Here is a 14,806-nt window from a genome sequence, read left to right as displayed (position 1 = left end):
ATAAGTTTGGGCTTTTCATTTGCTAGAGAGAGCACCAAACTACCGTAAAATGCGTTTTCTCCTTTCTGAGCTAGTTAACATATGCTATAAAACTACCGTACAACATAGCTGCTGTCAGGCTGGTGGAAAAAAAAAAAAAAAAGAAAGAAAGAAAAAAGTTGAATTTAACCCAAATTGCAAAACTTGGATTTTTCACATAAGCATGAAAACTTCAAAGCTCCTCTAACAGCAATGAATGAGACTGTGTTAAAATTGATGAAAAAAAAGAGGATCCTGCAACTCTTTGTCACTGAGAATATTGCCAATGCACTACAGAGATGCAAGTTCCAGGTTCAAACTGGAGTTTAGATTTCTTGTTCAAAAATATCAGATAATACTGTATTATTCTAAGGTGTGCTGGAAAGAGGCTTTCTAATGTGTGTATACATGCACATTGTTGGGCAAGAAGATGGTGTCTCAGGCCAGGAATAGTACATGACAGAAATATGTAGAGACGTGCCAGTTCACCAAAAGCATTAAAGGTTATTATGCTGGCAAAAAAATAAAATAAATAAAAAATAAAAATAAAATAAGAAACCTTAATAATAATTTTTGGAGAACATCAGAATGCATTTCCTATTTATTTCTGATAAGCTGGGAGGTGCTGAGATTTACATAAATGACGATACTCTATCATTTTAAGTCCAAAACCATTTGTCCTACCAAGCTAGATTCCAGGCTGGGCCATGATTATTGCCTGCTTCACTGTGAAGGAAAAGATGTTTTTTTTTCACCTTTGGCTGCAGCTGGAACACCGTGAAGCTCTGTGGTGTTACTGTGAGGGAAAGGTGTGACCTCACCAATGATGTCTTCTGCAAAGGTCCCTTCCTTTAGCTGGCCTCGTGCTTTGTCTTCCTCGTATATATCAGTAATCCCTAAGTCTGAAAAAAAAACACATTTTTGCTCTGAGAACTAGGTTCATGGAACTGCAGAGCCCCATGGACTTTGAGATGGTAGGAGAGCTTACAAGAAGTATTGGGTAAGCAACAGACCTTACAGAGAAGACAAATGTTCCAGCCTTTCCTCTGCTTAGTGCTTTGTGACATAAATGTCTGTGCAAGGATGTCCTGATACAGCCTCATTCTCTTATGGCAACAGATCATAACTCCTTAGTCTTAGCAAAAGGACTAAGAGGAGCTTCACAACAGAAAATGAGCGAGGAGCACTTCCTAGAAAAGCAACATTTAGGCAATTAAGTATTTGGTGAGTCCTCACTGAGCTTTCAGGGTATTTAGATGAGGCCTGTCTAGTTTTACTAGTAATTTTAATTATTTTTTTAGAAGCGACAATTTTTGATGTTTGGTGGAGCTTGTGCAGCTCCCAAACAAATTACAATCCCAAACCTTGAAGCAGGGGCACTGAAAGACAGTGCATTTATGGAGCTCAGGCATTAAGTTGCTACAGTCTCAGAGAGAGCATTAGTTTTGCTTGGAAGTCTTCACAAGTATTTCCAGAGTCTCAGTTAGATGATTGCCTGTACAACTATATGGATATGTGGGTCTTCCTGAAGTGGTGCCTCTAAATCCCAAAAACCATGGCTGTACAAGGAAGAGGAAGAGGAAGGGAGGAGGCATGAGACGCCAAACTGAACCTGTTTGGAGCTGTGGCCTGGGGTCATTTCCCCACTTACAGCCTTGCTCGCAACCTTCTCTCTCGTTTGACTGCTTGGAGATGGCCTTTGTGAGGTGGCAACAAACCCCCAAACTGCCCTGCAGGTCTCTCAAAGGAGCACCTCTCTGGCTGTAAAACCAGAGCAGCAGACCCAGCTGATGGATACCAGAAGAGAGGAAAGTGACACAGACTGCACACAACTGCTGAGTGCCTTCCCTAAGCGAACAAACACAGCTATTAAAAAAAAAAAAAAAAAAAAAAAAAAAAGTATACATTTCATAATAACAATTCAGTGCTGCAGTCAGATTCTCTGGTGTCTGAGTGATGGTTTATTAACTCAGACATTGAGCATAGAGAGCACTTGCAGTCTTTGGCCTTACACTTAATAACTCACTAAGCATGAATGGGTTCAGTAATTCATTCCTTGTCTTGTGCGGCTGCTCAAAAAAACACCCTCATTGTCTTGAAATTTATGGCTTGTTCTTGCAGAACTGTGAGCACCTCCTGCAGGTCTGGGCCAGCCCCATGCTGCTGCTGACCTGAGCCAAGTGCTGCAGGTGGGTGAGCACCACCACGACCAGCACCCCTCCCTTAGCTGTGCTAGCATGGGGTACGTCACATTTCGGTTAGGCTTTGGTGAAGATTTGGGTGTGATTACACCCCAAACCTGCAGTTTGGTCCTCTGTGACTTTTAGTCTCCCCTCTTCTTTCTGCGTCTGATAGCGTGTGATTAATTGTTGATTGTAGCAGGCTGGAGAGCAAGCAGATTGTAACAGTGCAGAGACAAGAAAGTAAAGCATAAGCAGCTGAAGGAAAGAGTGCGCACATCAGAGGTGCATGCAATAATAGTTTGCTTTCTGGAGAACTTTTTGTCAGACTCAGTCTGGGCTGAGTGAGAGCAGCACACCCTGCACCGGGGTGGCAATGCTCCCTCTCTGTTTTAACTCGGGTTCTCCAGCAAAGTGAGGCCAGGTTTGGCATTTCCGATGGCTGCAAGGCAAAATCTGGAAGGGAGGAAAACACAAACTTTAAAAACTCTCCCTCTGATACTTAATGAACACAGAGTGCTCTACAACCCAACGGTGCAACCAAGGGCACGGCAGGAACAGCAAACATTATTTCTTCCATACCCCAGAGGGTGTCTGGGGTCCTCCCTGAGCATCCCACGCATTGCTGCAGTGACATGTGGAGATGGATCAGGCCACTCCTCGGCACTTTCAGCTAAAGCACAATCTTTTGCTGGCAAATTGCGTTGCCCTTGAAAAATCCAACTGAGATACAACGCGAACCGCGCCGCGGTGCAGTCAACAGGCTCTGCCTACAGATGCGTTGTCGCTCGGCACCAGGAGACCACAGCCCTGCCTATGAACAGATGTGGGCAGATGAAAAGTGACTCTTGAGGGGAAACTTGAGATCCTCCAGTATAAACATAAGGCAATTAACTTTGCCTATGATGTTTTTCTGCTGTCCTTTTTCCTGTTTTTAAAGATGGGAATGCCGAGTTGAGTGACAGGCTCTTCCTGCCTGCGCTGGACCCTGTCTCTGTTTCCTTGCAGTAATCTCTAAAATTGGCATTTTCAAAGAGACTGAGGAAGTGAGAGTCCCAAAGGGAACATAAACATCCAGTACCCTCGGGACAGCCCAGGCTAGATTATCTATGAACATGAAAGCATGGAGCCTTGCAAACCTGCGAGGCAGCGACGTTCTGGATGGCTGCAGACAGGAGGGATGTGATTTATTCAAGGTCATTCACAATGTCAGGTGCGGAGCTGGGAAACAGCCCTTGTATCATCAACCTCCCAGTTTGTATTTCAATCACCGAGCATCCTTCCTCTTGTGAACACGGGCTCTGATTCTTCACTCGCCCAAGCTTGGTACAAATCAGAAAAAATGCCATGCAGGTCCCCTGTGCTATTTCGTGAGCGAGAGGAGAGTTGAGGAGTGTCTAATGCTTAGATTCACCAGGGACTTCAGCAGGAGTCGGATGCCTAAATGCCTTTGTGAATTGAGGGTTGAGTGTCTTCATTCATTAATGAAGCAAAGAAAAAAAGTAGCTGTAATTAGAGCAAAAGGAATGCCAGAAAGTAGCTGCATGAATAGTCTCATATTGAAAAAGATTGGCTTTGAGCTCACTCGTGCTCATTGGCATGAAAGGGAGTTTTGTTCATCGGTGCACACAGGAGCACTCTGCAAATACAGGAACCATCACAGGCAGTCCTGCAGCCATTTGGAGGGTGAACCTTTCAAACCAGACAGCCTGAATAGAAAGCCTGAATGGAAAAGAGTCAGTCCCCATGGGAGCACACGTGCAGTGGCAGTGTCCGCTGCAAGGGTCACCCCCTTTGGCCAGGAACGGGGAGCTCCATCTGCCACGTGTGACCATCCAGAGCTTTTGAAAACCAATCATTAAGGGCTCACATTCAACCCACACGACAGTAATGATGTGGAAGGGATGAGTCTGAATAAAGCTGAGCAGTGAGGGGAAAAAAAATGACATCTCGTGAGCAGTTTATGGGTGGGAGGATTCTTGACTGTTAGAAAGAGCCCATGAAGTCTTAATCACCTGGCCCAATTTAATAGTGAGCAGTGCTCTACTGGGAGCAAAGGATGAGAGTGCAAAGCAACACCTGCAGCTCCCCAGTTCTGCAACTGGAACCTGGCTTGCTTTTGCAGCAAGACTTCAATAGACCATACATTAGCCATGGGTCTTTGGAACACCTTTGCTTCACCAGGACTTTAGTAATAGGCACCTCTTGGATTTTCTGGGGAATTATTTCCAACACAATGCTTGCGGACAACATGTCCTCTAACCACCTGGAAAATAGTCACCAGTCCTTGGTGAATCGTGTCCTACCAGGTCACATCTAATGAGATTTGCCTGTTTGGAAAGCCATAATGAAATATATCATTGGCCAAATGATCTCTGCAACTGCAGCCACAGCAGTGGTGGGTGCCCTCTGTTTGCCCTGTGAGCCCCATACTCATGCATACACACTGCTGTCAATAAGCTGAAATTCTTCTGTCAGCTATGGTGAGGTGAGTAGAAAGAAATTAGGCACCCAAGGGGCCTCATCAGGCAAGAGCTTTGCTATCTGCAGTGGATGTGGGAGCAGGATGATTTGCCTTCAGCACAGAAGCCACTTGTTTATTGTTATGTGGGCGTAAGGCAACAAAACCATGAGCTGGGCTGAGACTGAATGTTAAAATTATTTTGAATAGACACTTGTAATGTCTGGGATGCTTTGACGCTGGCATCTGTGATAAATTATTTGTAAAGCTCCTGTGATCTTAGCAACATAAACTGATTGTGATTTAACCTGTAAAACAAATATCCTCAACTAGATGGTGTGGTTTTGTACGTAAATCCAACAGGCTCGGTTACAGAAATGCACATTTCAGGAGTTCTTTGCAGCTATCCCCAGGACAGCACCTGCCCCACCAGCTGTAACCCCATTCTGCCAGCCTGGCTGGCGCAGGTGTGGAAGGGCCACCTGCTGCCAGCGGGAGGGCAGCTTTGGTTTTTTGGGGGCAGAGCCGTGACAGGGAACAGCTTTCCTCTGAAACTCTAACACAGAGGGAACGCCAAGCAGACTTTCAGAGTTGCATCCCTTCTTTGCATATGAACTAGGGATAACAGTAAAATGGTAAATGGTAAAAACTATAAGAACAATTTCTTTAAATTTATTTTAATTAAATAATTTGATTTTAATGAATAGCAAATGCTAGCATTGTCTCTTGATAACTTCTGGACAAAACCTGTGAATTTCTGAGGGAATCTGAGTCTGGCTGGTGAGATCTAAATGTACCCCACATAACAAGTACCAACCCCTAACTAAACCCAGGCTCACCTGATGGCAAACCTTGGCATTTGTGCAAAACCGAGCACCTTTGCTGTATTGCCTTCTGCCCAGGTGTGTGGCCTTGTTTGGGCACTCAGAGTTCTCTGGGTAAAAGCATAATTTGTGGATGAAACAGCTTTTTAAATGTACACCAGGAAAGAATCTGCTTTATAATCTTGTCACTGGGAAACCCTCTGCAGCATTTGAATCCACAGCCTGAGAAATGAAAACAGTGCAAAGGCTGAAGCTGTGAGCCTCACTTTGTTAGCTGGAATTTCTGTGCTTTTTGCCATCATGGACAAGGACGAATGACCTCAAAGGCACAGAAGACATCATAGGTGCAGTACAGATGGGCAGGCAGCTGGGCTCTTTGCCTTGGGGCTGCAGAGGGATGAGAGATGCTTCTTGCTGCCTCCCACCGAGCCATCTTTCCCTGGAGGAAACACCAGCCTGTGCCACGAGCTCGCAGGGCTGAGGCTGCAGCCAACAAAGGCTCTTCTTTTCCTCCTAGATTTAACTCCAGTCTACTGCCGAATAGGATGCTGATGAGGGTCACTAGGAGGGGACAGATGAATGTGGATGCCTAAGGCTTCCCCAGGCGTTTGCATAGAGACCTACAGCAATCAGCCTTGCTCGTGGATAGAAAGGTTAACTCTCCCCCACCAAAAATATTCGCAAATATAATAGAGCAGAAATACATACCTTCAAGTAGAGTGTTCTTTTCCTGTTGCCTACACAGTAGATTATAGTTAATTAAACCTCTGCTCACATAAACAGAACAAGAAAGGATGTAAAAGTAATGAGCTGACAACACGGTCTGTATTATGTTGGGCTTCTAAGAGAATTTAATTTGGAGAAGAATTATGCACCGCCTGAAAGACAGTCCATTAAACTGAGCCAACTGTCTGGAAAGAGATAAAACAACCAAAAAAAAAAAAAAGAAAAGTGTTCTGCCTCCTGTGAAATAAATAGCACACTGTGCCTCACGCTCACCTCGCGGGCGGCAGGGCTGCACACGCTGGTGCCAGCGGCTGGGAGGCTGCAGCTTCCCTGCGGGGACGGAGACCGCCCGGCCTCTCCCACCCAAAGGTGGTGAGAGCTGCGGCAGCAGTGGTGTGAGAGCTTGTGAATACAGCAGGGTGGGAGACGGCTAAGTCTGGAGGAATGGTGGTGGTATTTACTCTGGTAAAGCCCTGCCCGAGCGTTATATCCCATGAATATCTTCCCGTGCTTAGTGCCACACCTCTGTGCTGAACAGTTTCTGGTCTAAACTTAGTGTGGTCTGCAAAGGAGAGTGGTGGTGCTCTCTGTTATGATCAGCTGTGACAAATGTTTTGTTTTACTATTAATTTTAATCATAAGGAAAGTCAACAGATCAGCACAGTACATAGGAGGTAAACTGAAGTGGTCCATCCTGTACTCACAAACTAAAGCAGCAGCATCCAAATCCAGCTCTCAGCCAGTGACCGCCAGAGCACGTGGGGAGAGGAGGATGTCTGTGGCCCAGGTGGAGGTGGTGGATGGCCACCTGGAGCAGAGGAGGGCAGCAGGGACCTGCCCCTCTCTGCCCCACAAATATCCCACGTGCCTCCTGGGGACTCACCTGTTCCCACGGGTTAACACAGACTTACCACGCGTGATGCACAGGTTCTTCTCCTGGCTGTTGCTGGCATCTCCCTCTTCCGGTACCACTCACAGGCACCACTCACAATTTCTTTATTTAAAGAAAATAAATAGAGGGAATCAGCAAAACAACATGGCAAAACATGCATAGCAGCATTACGTAATAAGCAAGCCTGTTTGCTCACGGGACTCATTTTCCAGTTGTGATCTCCTTGAGACAACTGACAGCTATTTAAAATAATCAACATCTAAATAAATATTCTCTTTGAAAATAATAAAATGTAATAATAAAAAATTAAAAAATAAAAAGGGCTTTTGAGCTAAAGTGATTTGCACCACCTATGGATTTCCCCCAAGTTATTTAACTGTACAAGGTGAGAGGTTATGTCGTTTAATCTCTTCTCCCCCCCCAGTCTGACCCTTCCCAGCAGCTGTAAAGTAATAATCCCTTCAAATGCTTTCTTCGAAACATTTTGCTTAAGCCTCGGGGGGGATGTTGATGAGAGCTGAGAAATTAAGGGATTTGTTTTCTTCAATTTTGAGAAAATGGGAAAATAATTTTGAGTGGAATGAAAACAGGGTTTTTTGTTTTCTCCAAGCAAATTATAAAAAATAAATAAAATCTTTAACTCAGATCGAATGAAACTTTCCATATAACATCTTCTCCAGCCACTCTTAAAAGGAAGTGCAAAAATATTTCTAAGTAAATCTGAACCAATGTTAAAACACATATCAACTAATGCAAGGAAAAAACAGAAAGATACAAACACAGACAGGGTTATTTTCATCTCAGTAGCCGCAAAGTAATTCACCTTAAAGAGTTTCCTGTCATTTACCCCAGGATTGGTTCTGAATAGGCCCACTGATTTCAGGACAGGTACTTCAGGTGTGCTGCAATAAATTAAAAAAAAGTAAAATAAAATTGTTTGTTTCCTATGTCTTTGTGCATCCCTTTTCCTTTTCCTGTGCTTTTGGAGCATTTCAGGAGGAATTACACTATAGAAGGGCTGAAGCCATGCATTGGCCCTGAAAAAGCAAGGACCAATCTGAATAGAAAACGAGTGAGAACATTTCAATTTGACGCGCCTTTGCCAGCTGGCCAGCTGCCCGACAAGAAGGCTCGAGGAAGAGCACAGCGTTGCATGCTCCGGATTTGCACAAGATTTGTGAATGGGGATGCTCTATCTGCTCCCGCGCAAGTCCTCTTGCTTTTGTTTGCTGCCCGTTTGGGTGGGCAGGGATGATTGCTGTTGCAGGAGCATTATCTCTCTGCTTCCAAAGGGATGAAATCTGGCAGAGCCCATTTGTTTTGTACATTGACAATAATCCCTTCGTTTCTGAGAACCGCAAAGGCCTTTAAAATAAATACCAAACCCGAGCAAAATCAAACTGTCAACATTTAGACTGAGATTCTCAGAAAGCTGAGCACTCCCTCAGCAAAGCATTTATAACACAATCACAAAAGGCTGAATGCCCCCCCGACGGGCTCTAATCAGCCCCTCGCACGCACAGCTGCCTGCGGGAGGCTTGGGGACACGGCCCTGTTCTGCACCCCACCGCTGCCAGATCTCTTCGCTCCATCCAGATCTCTTAGTTTCTCCCACAGATAAATAAGTATACGCTAGGAATGTGCTGGGGTGTTTTCAGAGATGATGGATATGGTGGTGTCTTGTAAAGCCTGATGTGCAGCAGGTAGTGGACCGCACAGGCTTGGGGGATGCAGTGGCTGCAGCAGAGGAAAGAATGGGATGCTGCTGAGCACAGCTCAAAGAATAAACCTTTGCTGGAGAACATACAGAATAACTCCAGGTTTTTCTCCTCTTCTTAGCATACTTGGCCAGTCACAGCTGTATCAGGCCCTGGCAGCCCTGGAGCTGGATAGAAACGAGAGCATGGCGTGGAGCAGCGGGTGGCAGAAGGGGTAGGGGGGGCCTGGGGGGGCTGCACCCATCTGCTTTATACCTCCACAGCTGAGGGAGTAAAGCTGAGACGTGCAGATGACTTACCTTGTGGGATCGAACCTGGGGACATGCTGACACACTTTTCAAGGCTCTGGAGGCTGCAAATAGACTGAGACTACTTCCAGAGAGCAAGTTACACAGGAGCTGTATGACATGAGTTTGTGGGGCCACATCCGTGACTGGATGTCTACACAGCAGCTGCTGCTTGCAGGTTTGGAAGCCAAGCTGGGACAAGCTCTCTGATGTGACCTGGCAAATCTGCTCTACTTTGTATAAAGGGTTGTACAGAAAGAAGCTAGCTCAGTTTCCCAGCCTTGGAAGCACTCACTCATGCCCAGATCTCTTCTATCCATTTCTTCTATCACTTCTTAGTCACCTCCCATCACAAAAGGTATTCCGTTCATCCTCTTCTGTTTGCTGTCCCCACTCAATACGGGGTTTACTCCTTCCAATATCCCTTTTTTTGCAGTCCTACCTCAAATTAAGCTCAGGGTTTCTTTGGCTTCCCTGCAGCTGGGTGTGCTGAATGAACAACATTACGGTGATGGCATGATGCTCAAATGCAGCCCCAGCCATCGGAGAGGGAGCCCAGGCTCTTGTGCATCCCTACCAATGTTATCCTGAAAACAAACAAAATTCTTGGCTGCGATTATTCCAAAAACCATCAACGCTCAGAAAGCTCCTGCAAAAATGAAGCATCTCACGCTGCTCGCGCTAACTGGAAGCCAGTCGGAGGCTCTTACCAATAAACACTGATTTGCACTTGGCCTCGGTGTGTGAGCCGAATCCTCCTGGGCATCTGCGTTTTGTTCCTGCGTGGTCTCCGGGCTGCCTGTGACTTATCTCCAGACGCTGGCACGCTCAGTGCCGCACCAAAGCTATCGGACATCCTGTTAGATCCTTAGCTTGCCAGGCCATTGTCTTGTTGTTATTAGTGAGGGATTAGAAGTTTAAGGCCTGAGAGCTTAATGGCCTCAGCGGGTGGAGAGCATGGCACTAGCTGTGAAAATGACAAAAATCGATAGCTAATCCAGTGCAGTCAGTCAACCTTTTCAAAGCCTCATCCGTATTGATTTCCAAGTGCTGCTCTTCCTGTCCCTTGACGTAATCGGTCTGTTTGCTCAGCGGACTGACTTGCTCCCTTCCGCTCTCCCTCCATATTTTTGGGCTTTTTACACTTGGAAATGGATTACTTGGATCCCCCCAGCTTTTCATCTCTCCGGCTGCTGTCAGAGGAATGATTAAAGGTGAGGCAGGCTGGGCAACCATCTCCCACAAATCAAGGAAGAGCTGACCTGGAGCGTGATGGATGTTGCAGGAAAGGAGCAGGCAGGCTCTGACGTGGGAGGAATGGAGGACATCTGGTCAGGTTAGATAGCTACCATCCAGGCAGTGAACACAGGAGAGAAAAAAAAAAAGTCACTCATCAGAGTGATATCAGAGTCACTGTTCTGATGGAAAAGTACCTGTGGCATTATGTGAATTTAGGGATTAGGATGCAAGTGCTTTGGAGCAAGTTATTCCCCTCCTGTGAGGATAACAGACTTTTTCCTTCTCACACCTTGCTCCAGCTATTTGCAAGATAAATTTTAGGGGCATCTAAAGATCCCTTTCAAAACCACCAGTAAAAGAGCTCCTGTTGCTAGAAGCAACCCAGTGTAGTGGTGCTGAGCTGGGCATCCTACTGCTGCGCACCCACAGCTCAGCACTGCCCACCCCTGAAGCACAGAGGCACTGAGAAAGCAGAAAGGCAGAAGGAAACCATCGGCACAAGCTCAGAGCAGGCTCAGCTGTGAAGGTGCAGTCTTCTCAGCCTGGATGATGGCCTTCCAGTGCCATTGAATAGGGGTCAGCTTGTAGGAAACTTGAGTTGTTTAAAATAAGGACAGCGATTAATGGATGCGTTCGGGGAATGCTTTGAACAGCCTCTACAACCTGAATCACCCCGAAGAGTAATATTAGAATAAACATATTTAAAACTGGTAAATTAAAAAAAAAGTGGCTAAGGCAGTTCTGCAGTGGCTGAGCCACGCAGCCATCCCCACTGCAGCCAGGGCACCTGCAACGCTGGGCTCGCTGTTGTGCATCCCCAGCCCTGGAGGCTGACCGGTGGCTGGCGCTGCTTTTTGAGCTTGGTGGGAGCTGTCCTTTCGAGGACTTGCTCGCTCCCCACTCCAAGCTGACCTGGCACCGTTCACATAGGCAGATAACAAAGCATAATTTGCTGTAATGTTTTTCTCCCCAGGCTGCTTCGCTGTGCCTCAAACACAGCAGACAAATTCTGTCTGTCAAATCCAGTTACGTTTTATTCCATCTCTTGTAGCTGGGATCAAGGGGCAGACATTTATCAGACAAGCAAGTGAATTATCAAATTACACTCCTAAAACAACTGAACAAAAAAGAAAACCCTCTGCGTGTGACTCTATCTTGGGGAGACGTGAAGGGGGGGAACACCCAGTGTTTTTCCTTGAAAATTACATTGAAGCATCTGCCATCATTAGAGCCACCAGAATGACTCCAGAAGAACAGCAGCTACCAAAGAGCAAAATATTCTCAGCAGAGGCCCACTTCTTAACAACGCTCTTAATGCTCTCTCTTCTGTAAAAAATTATGCCAGCCACAAAAACACATCGCCGAATGCTCCTGAATCAACAGGTTTCAGTAGCAAAGCCACCCCTGCACCTGCTGCTCTGTTTTGCCCCAGGCTAACAGGAAAGGATAGCTTTGGGCTCCCCAAAGACAGCGCTTTATTACACCTGCAGATGGGACAATCTGGCAGCAGAGGCTACCGCTGGTTCCTGTCCTACCCAGTTTGTGCTAATAGCCTTGTCTGGAGTCATCTGGTACAGAAATTAGAGGAGATGCTGAAGGTAAGCTTTGCAGAGCCATACGGCAAGGTCTGCTGGCCAATATGCATTTGTTTTAATGAGAATTCAGTGAGCAAGTCCCATAACATCTTCAGCTGGCATGATCCAGCACACCAAAGAGAAGGAATTAGCCTGAAACAATGCCTGCCTTCATAGGCTATCTGGCAAACTTCTGACGAAGCCTTTTCCCTATAAAGCGTTTCTCTCAAGAACCCCACTGAGTGTGCAGCAGCAGCAGACCACATGGTGCAGCAGGACGGGCTGTGGGTTTTGTGCACATGCCCAAATGCCAAACCATTGCCCGTTGGCTCCCAAACCATTTTGGTGCTGCACTGCGGCCAGGTCCAGGCTCCTCATCCCAGCAGTACCGGTCCTGGTCCCTACTGCAGGCATCTGCTGCTTCACATTTCCCCTGTGGCTCCCAGGGTTGCTCCCTCCCTTTTGCATGACACTAGCAGACACTCCTCCTTTGGGACTTGCCAAATGTATTTTCTGATTACGAAGAGACAAGTCTCTCCAGACAAAGCATGATGTGTTTGCCAAGAGGAGCAGAAGGGTGGCTGGAAGGAACAGAGACCTGCAGCAGCACTCACCCTACTCCTGAAGCTCGGTAGCCCCGGTAAGAGCCTGCCGTGGACGTGACCATGGAGTTCACATTGCCCGGGGAACCGGAGCCTTTGCTCCTCTCCACCTGCCCACCAAGCTCTTTCTGCGGGCTCAGCATCCCTCTTTGATCCTCAGCTCAGCCCTCGGCAGGCTGTGCTTCAGCAGCCTGGAGGGAGAGGCAGAAGCAATTCCCCATTAGCAACTCCTCTCTTTATTCTTGTAGGACTTGTACATTTACTGGTCTTGCTTGGCTTTAACAGTGCTTTCGATCTCACTCCCACACAAGTAACTCCTCGGACAGGAAAGGAAGGTAGGCAAACAAAACCCATTGAAAATAAATGTGTTTCCTCCAACAGCAAGGGAAACAGCCCGGGCTCTGGGCTGGCCTGAGTGACTTGAGAAGTAGCTTGTCTTTGGATCCAGTCTGTGCCAATATGGGCTCCGTGCCCTCAGCCCCCTTTCACCCACCTTCACACAGCATTTCAGGAGCCTCATCACCTTCAGCTTCCTGTGGTCAGGCTTCCAGCAGAGCGTGCTGCACAGCATTTCAGCCTCTGTGCTCTCCAGAGACCAGATAAATGAAGCAGAGTTTTGAGCAAAGGTGGCTAAGATTGATACATGACACAGCCGATGTGATCTTCTCTGCGGTGTTCAAGAAGGTGCTGTTTGTCAGCTGAGATGCCAAAGCAAAATCTTGACTACTTGCAATAAATAAAAATCCTTTTTTTTTTTTTTTTTTTTTAAATATTCTGCAAGGGGAAAGTTCTTATCCCAAGGGTAATGACTACATTTTCCTATGAGTGGCGGTGTTAACCTTGTTGTACTGACTACATTTTAGTCTAAATTATTGCTAAAAAGTGAGATTTTTTTTTTAGATGATGACGACCTTTTCCAGGAAAACTTCGCAGTTGCTGCACAATGCCTAAGTTCTACAGTAAGGATCACCAACAATACCTAGACCAGGCTAGAAAATAACTTTATGGCTTAATAGGACAAAATGGTCTTGTTGAAGTGCTGAAAATTGGATTTCCAAACCTATATTTCGGCACTACATGGAAGTACAGCTGATTAATGAACAACGCATTTCAGAGCCCATTTTAGCCACTTATATTTGCAAATTCAATCTTAGTTTTCCAGTGGACATAACTAACGGTGATGGGATTAGTTCACCACTACATAAGCAGTAAATAGGTAATTACTTTTTCATGCATTCATTAAACATTTAAGCAGCATTTATACATATAAGTGACATGTAACAAGGTGTTTTTAACAGGTTCATTTGGGATTCAGATTGCAAAGATGTTAATTGGCATTTAATAGTTTTGTAATTGATCTCTGTCATCTTACCGTGTGGAAAAATGCTAAAATGTATTTCAGCACAATGGAAAACAGTACAATGTAATGTAATATTAAACATATCATCAAGATACACATTTATTGCAGCTACATAAAGCTAAACTAAGCTATGCAGGAAATAATTTGCTAGTTCAAAACTGTATTAGTCTTCAGTATTTTGTTTCCAACCACCCACAGAATTTTAGGAGGCAATGATTTCACATGGCAATTAAGAAAATGTGCTTATATGTAATAATGGGGCTCTGCAGTCATATAACACACACCTAGCTCATTGCTGGTTTTAATAAATATATATCAGTATATTTACAGAAGCACAAACACTGACTTTTGTGAGTGGCAATGTCTATGAAAAAGCTCTGTTTGTTATTATAATCATCTGATGCTTATACATTATAGCTCTCTTCAGTGACCCAGAACTACATCAGACTAAGTTGAAAGCCTCTATATTGCTCGTCCAAGTATTTCTGAACAAATACACATGTATTTTGCCCAGGTAAAATATTTCTGGTACCTTGGAGCAAGGCACTGAGATTTAACATGAGGCTGGCTTTTACAGCAAGATACATCATTTGTCTTTTTTATGACAATTGAGCATAATTCAGGACATAAGGGGCACAGTGACCTAGGGAAGATGGAAAGCTGTTTCCACTCTACTACAAAAACAGTAAAGAAGGAGCTTTAATAGGACTTGACTGGAGTAATTATTTCCAAACATCACCACACATTACTCCTGCTTACCTCACAGTGAGCAAAACATGCAGATAAGGCAATTCGTGATCCAGCACAGGGTGTCCTCGAAGCCCAGTCCCTGAGATAAGCACAAGGCTACCTGCAGGAGGACCAGAAAGTGCCCAGCGCAGAACAACGGCTCTAGAGGAAGGGCCTGAAGTAACTTCACCAGTTT

The 14,806-nt window shown here is 45.6% G+C and overlaps 1 long non-coding RNA gene across 1 annotated transcript in view; it reads right to left on the bottom strand.

The window, feature by feature from the left end:
• Positions 1 to 330: 330 nt before the first annotated feature.
• The window catches only part of LOC106043488 (uncharacterized), a 122,643-nt gene continuing 108,167 nt past the window's right edge, over positions 331 to 14,806 (bottom strand). Inside the window, exons 9-11 of the long non-coding RNA XR_010825295.1 lie at positions 7,925 to 8,003; positions 7,121 to 7,203; positions 331 to 920 (exon numbers count right to left, since the gene is read on the bottom strand). This is a non-coding gene — a long non-coding RNA (uncharacterized lncRNA). The remainder of the gene's footprint in view (positions 921 to 7,120; positions 7,204 to 7,924; positions 8,004 to 14,806) is intronic.

Source organism: Anser cygnoides, chromosome 16, assembly GCF_040182565.1.
Source record: "Anser cygnoides isolate HZ-2024a breed goose chromosome 16, Taihu_goose_T2T_genome, whole genome shotgun sequence".
Taxonomy (NCBI): Eukaryota; Metazoa; Chordata; class Aves; order Anseriformes; family Anatidae; genus Anser; species Anser cygnoides.
The sequence above is the reverse complement of the archived record's forward strand: the minus strand, read 5'-3'. Positions and strand labels throughout refer to the sequence as shown.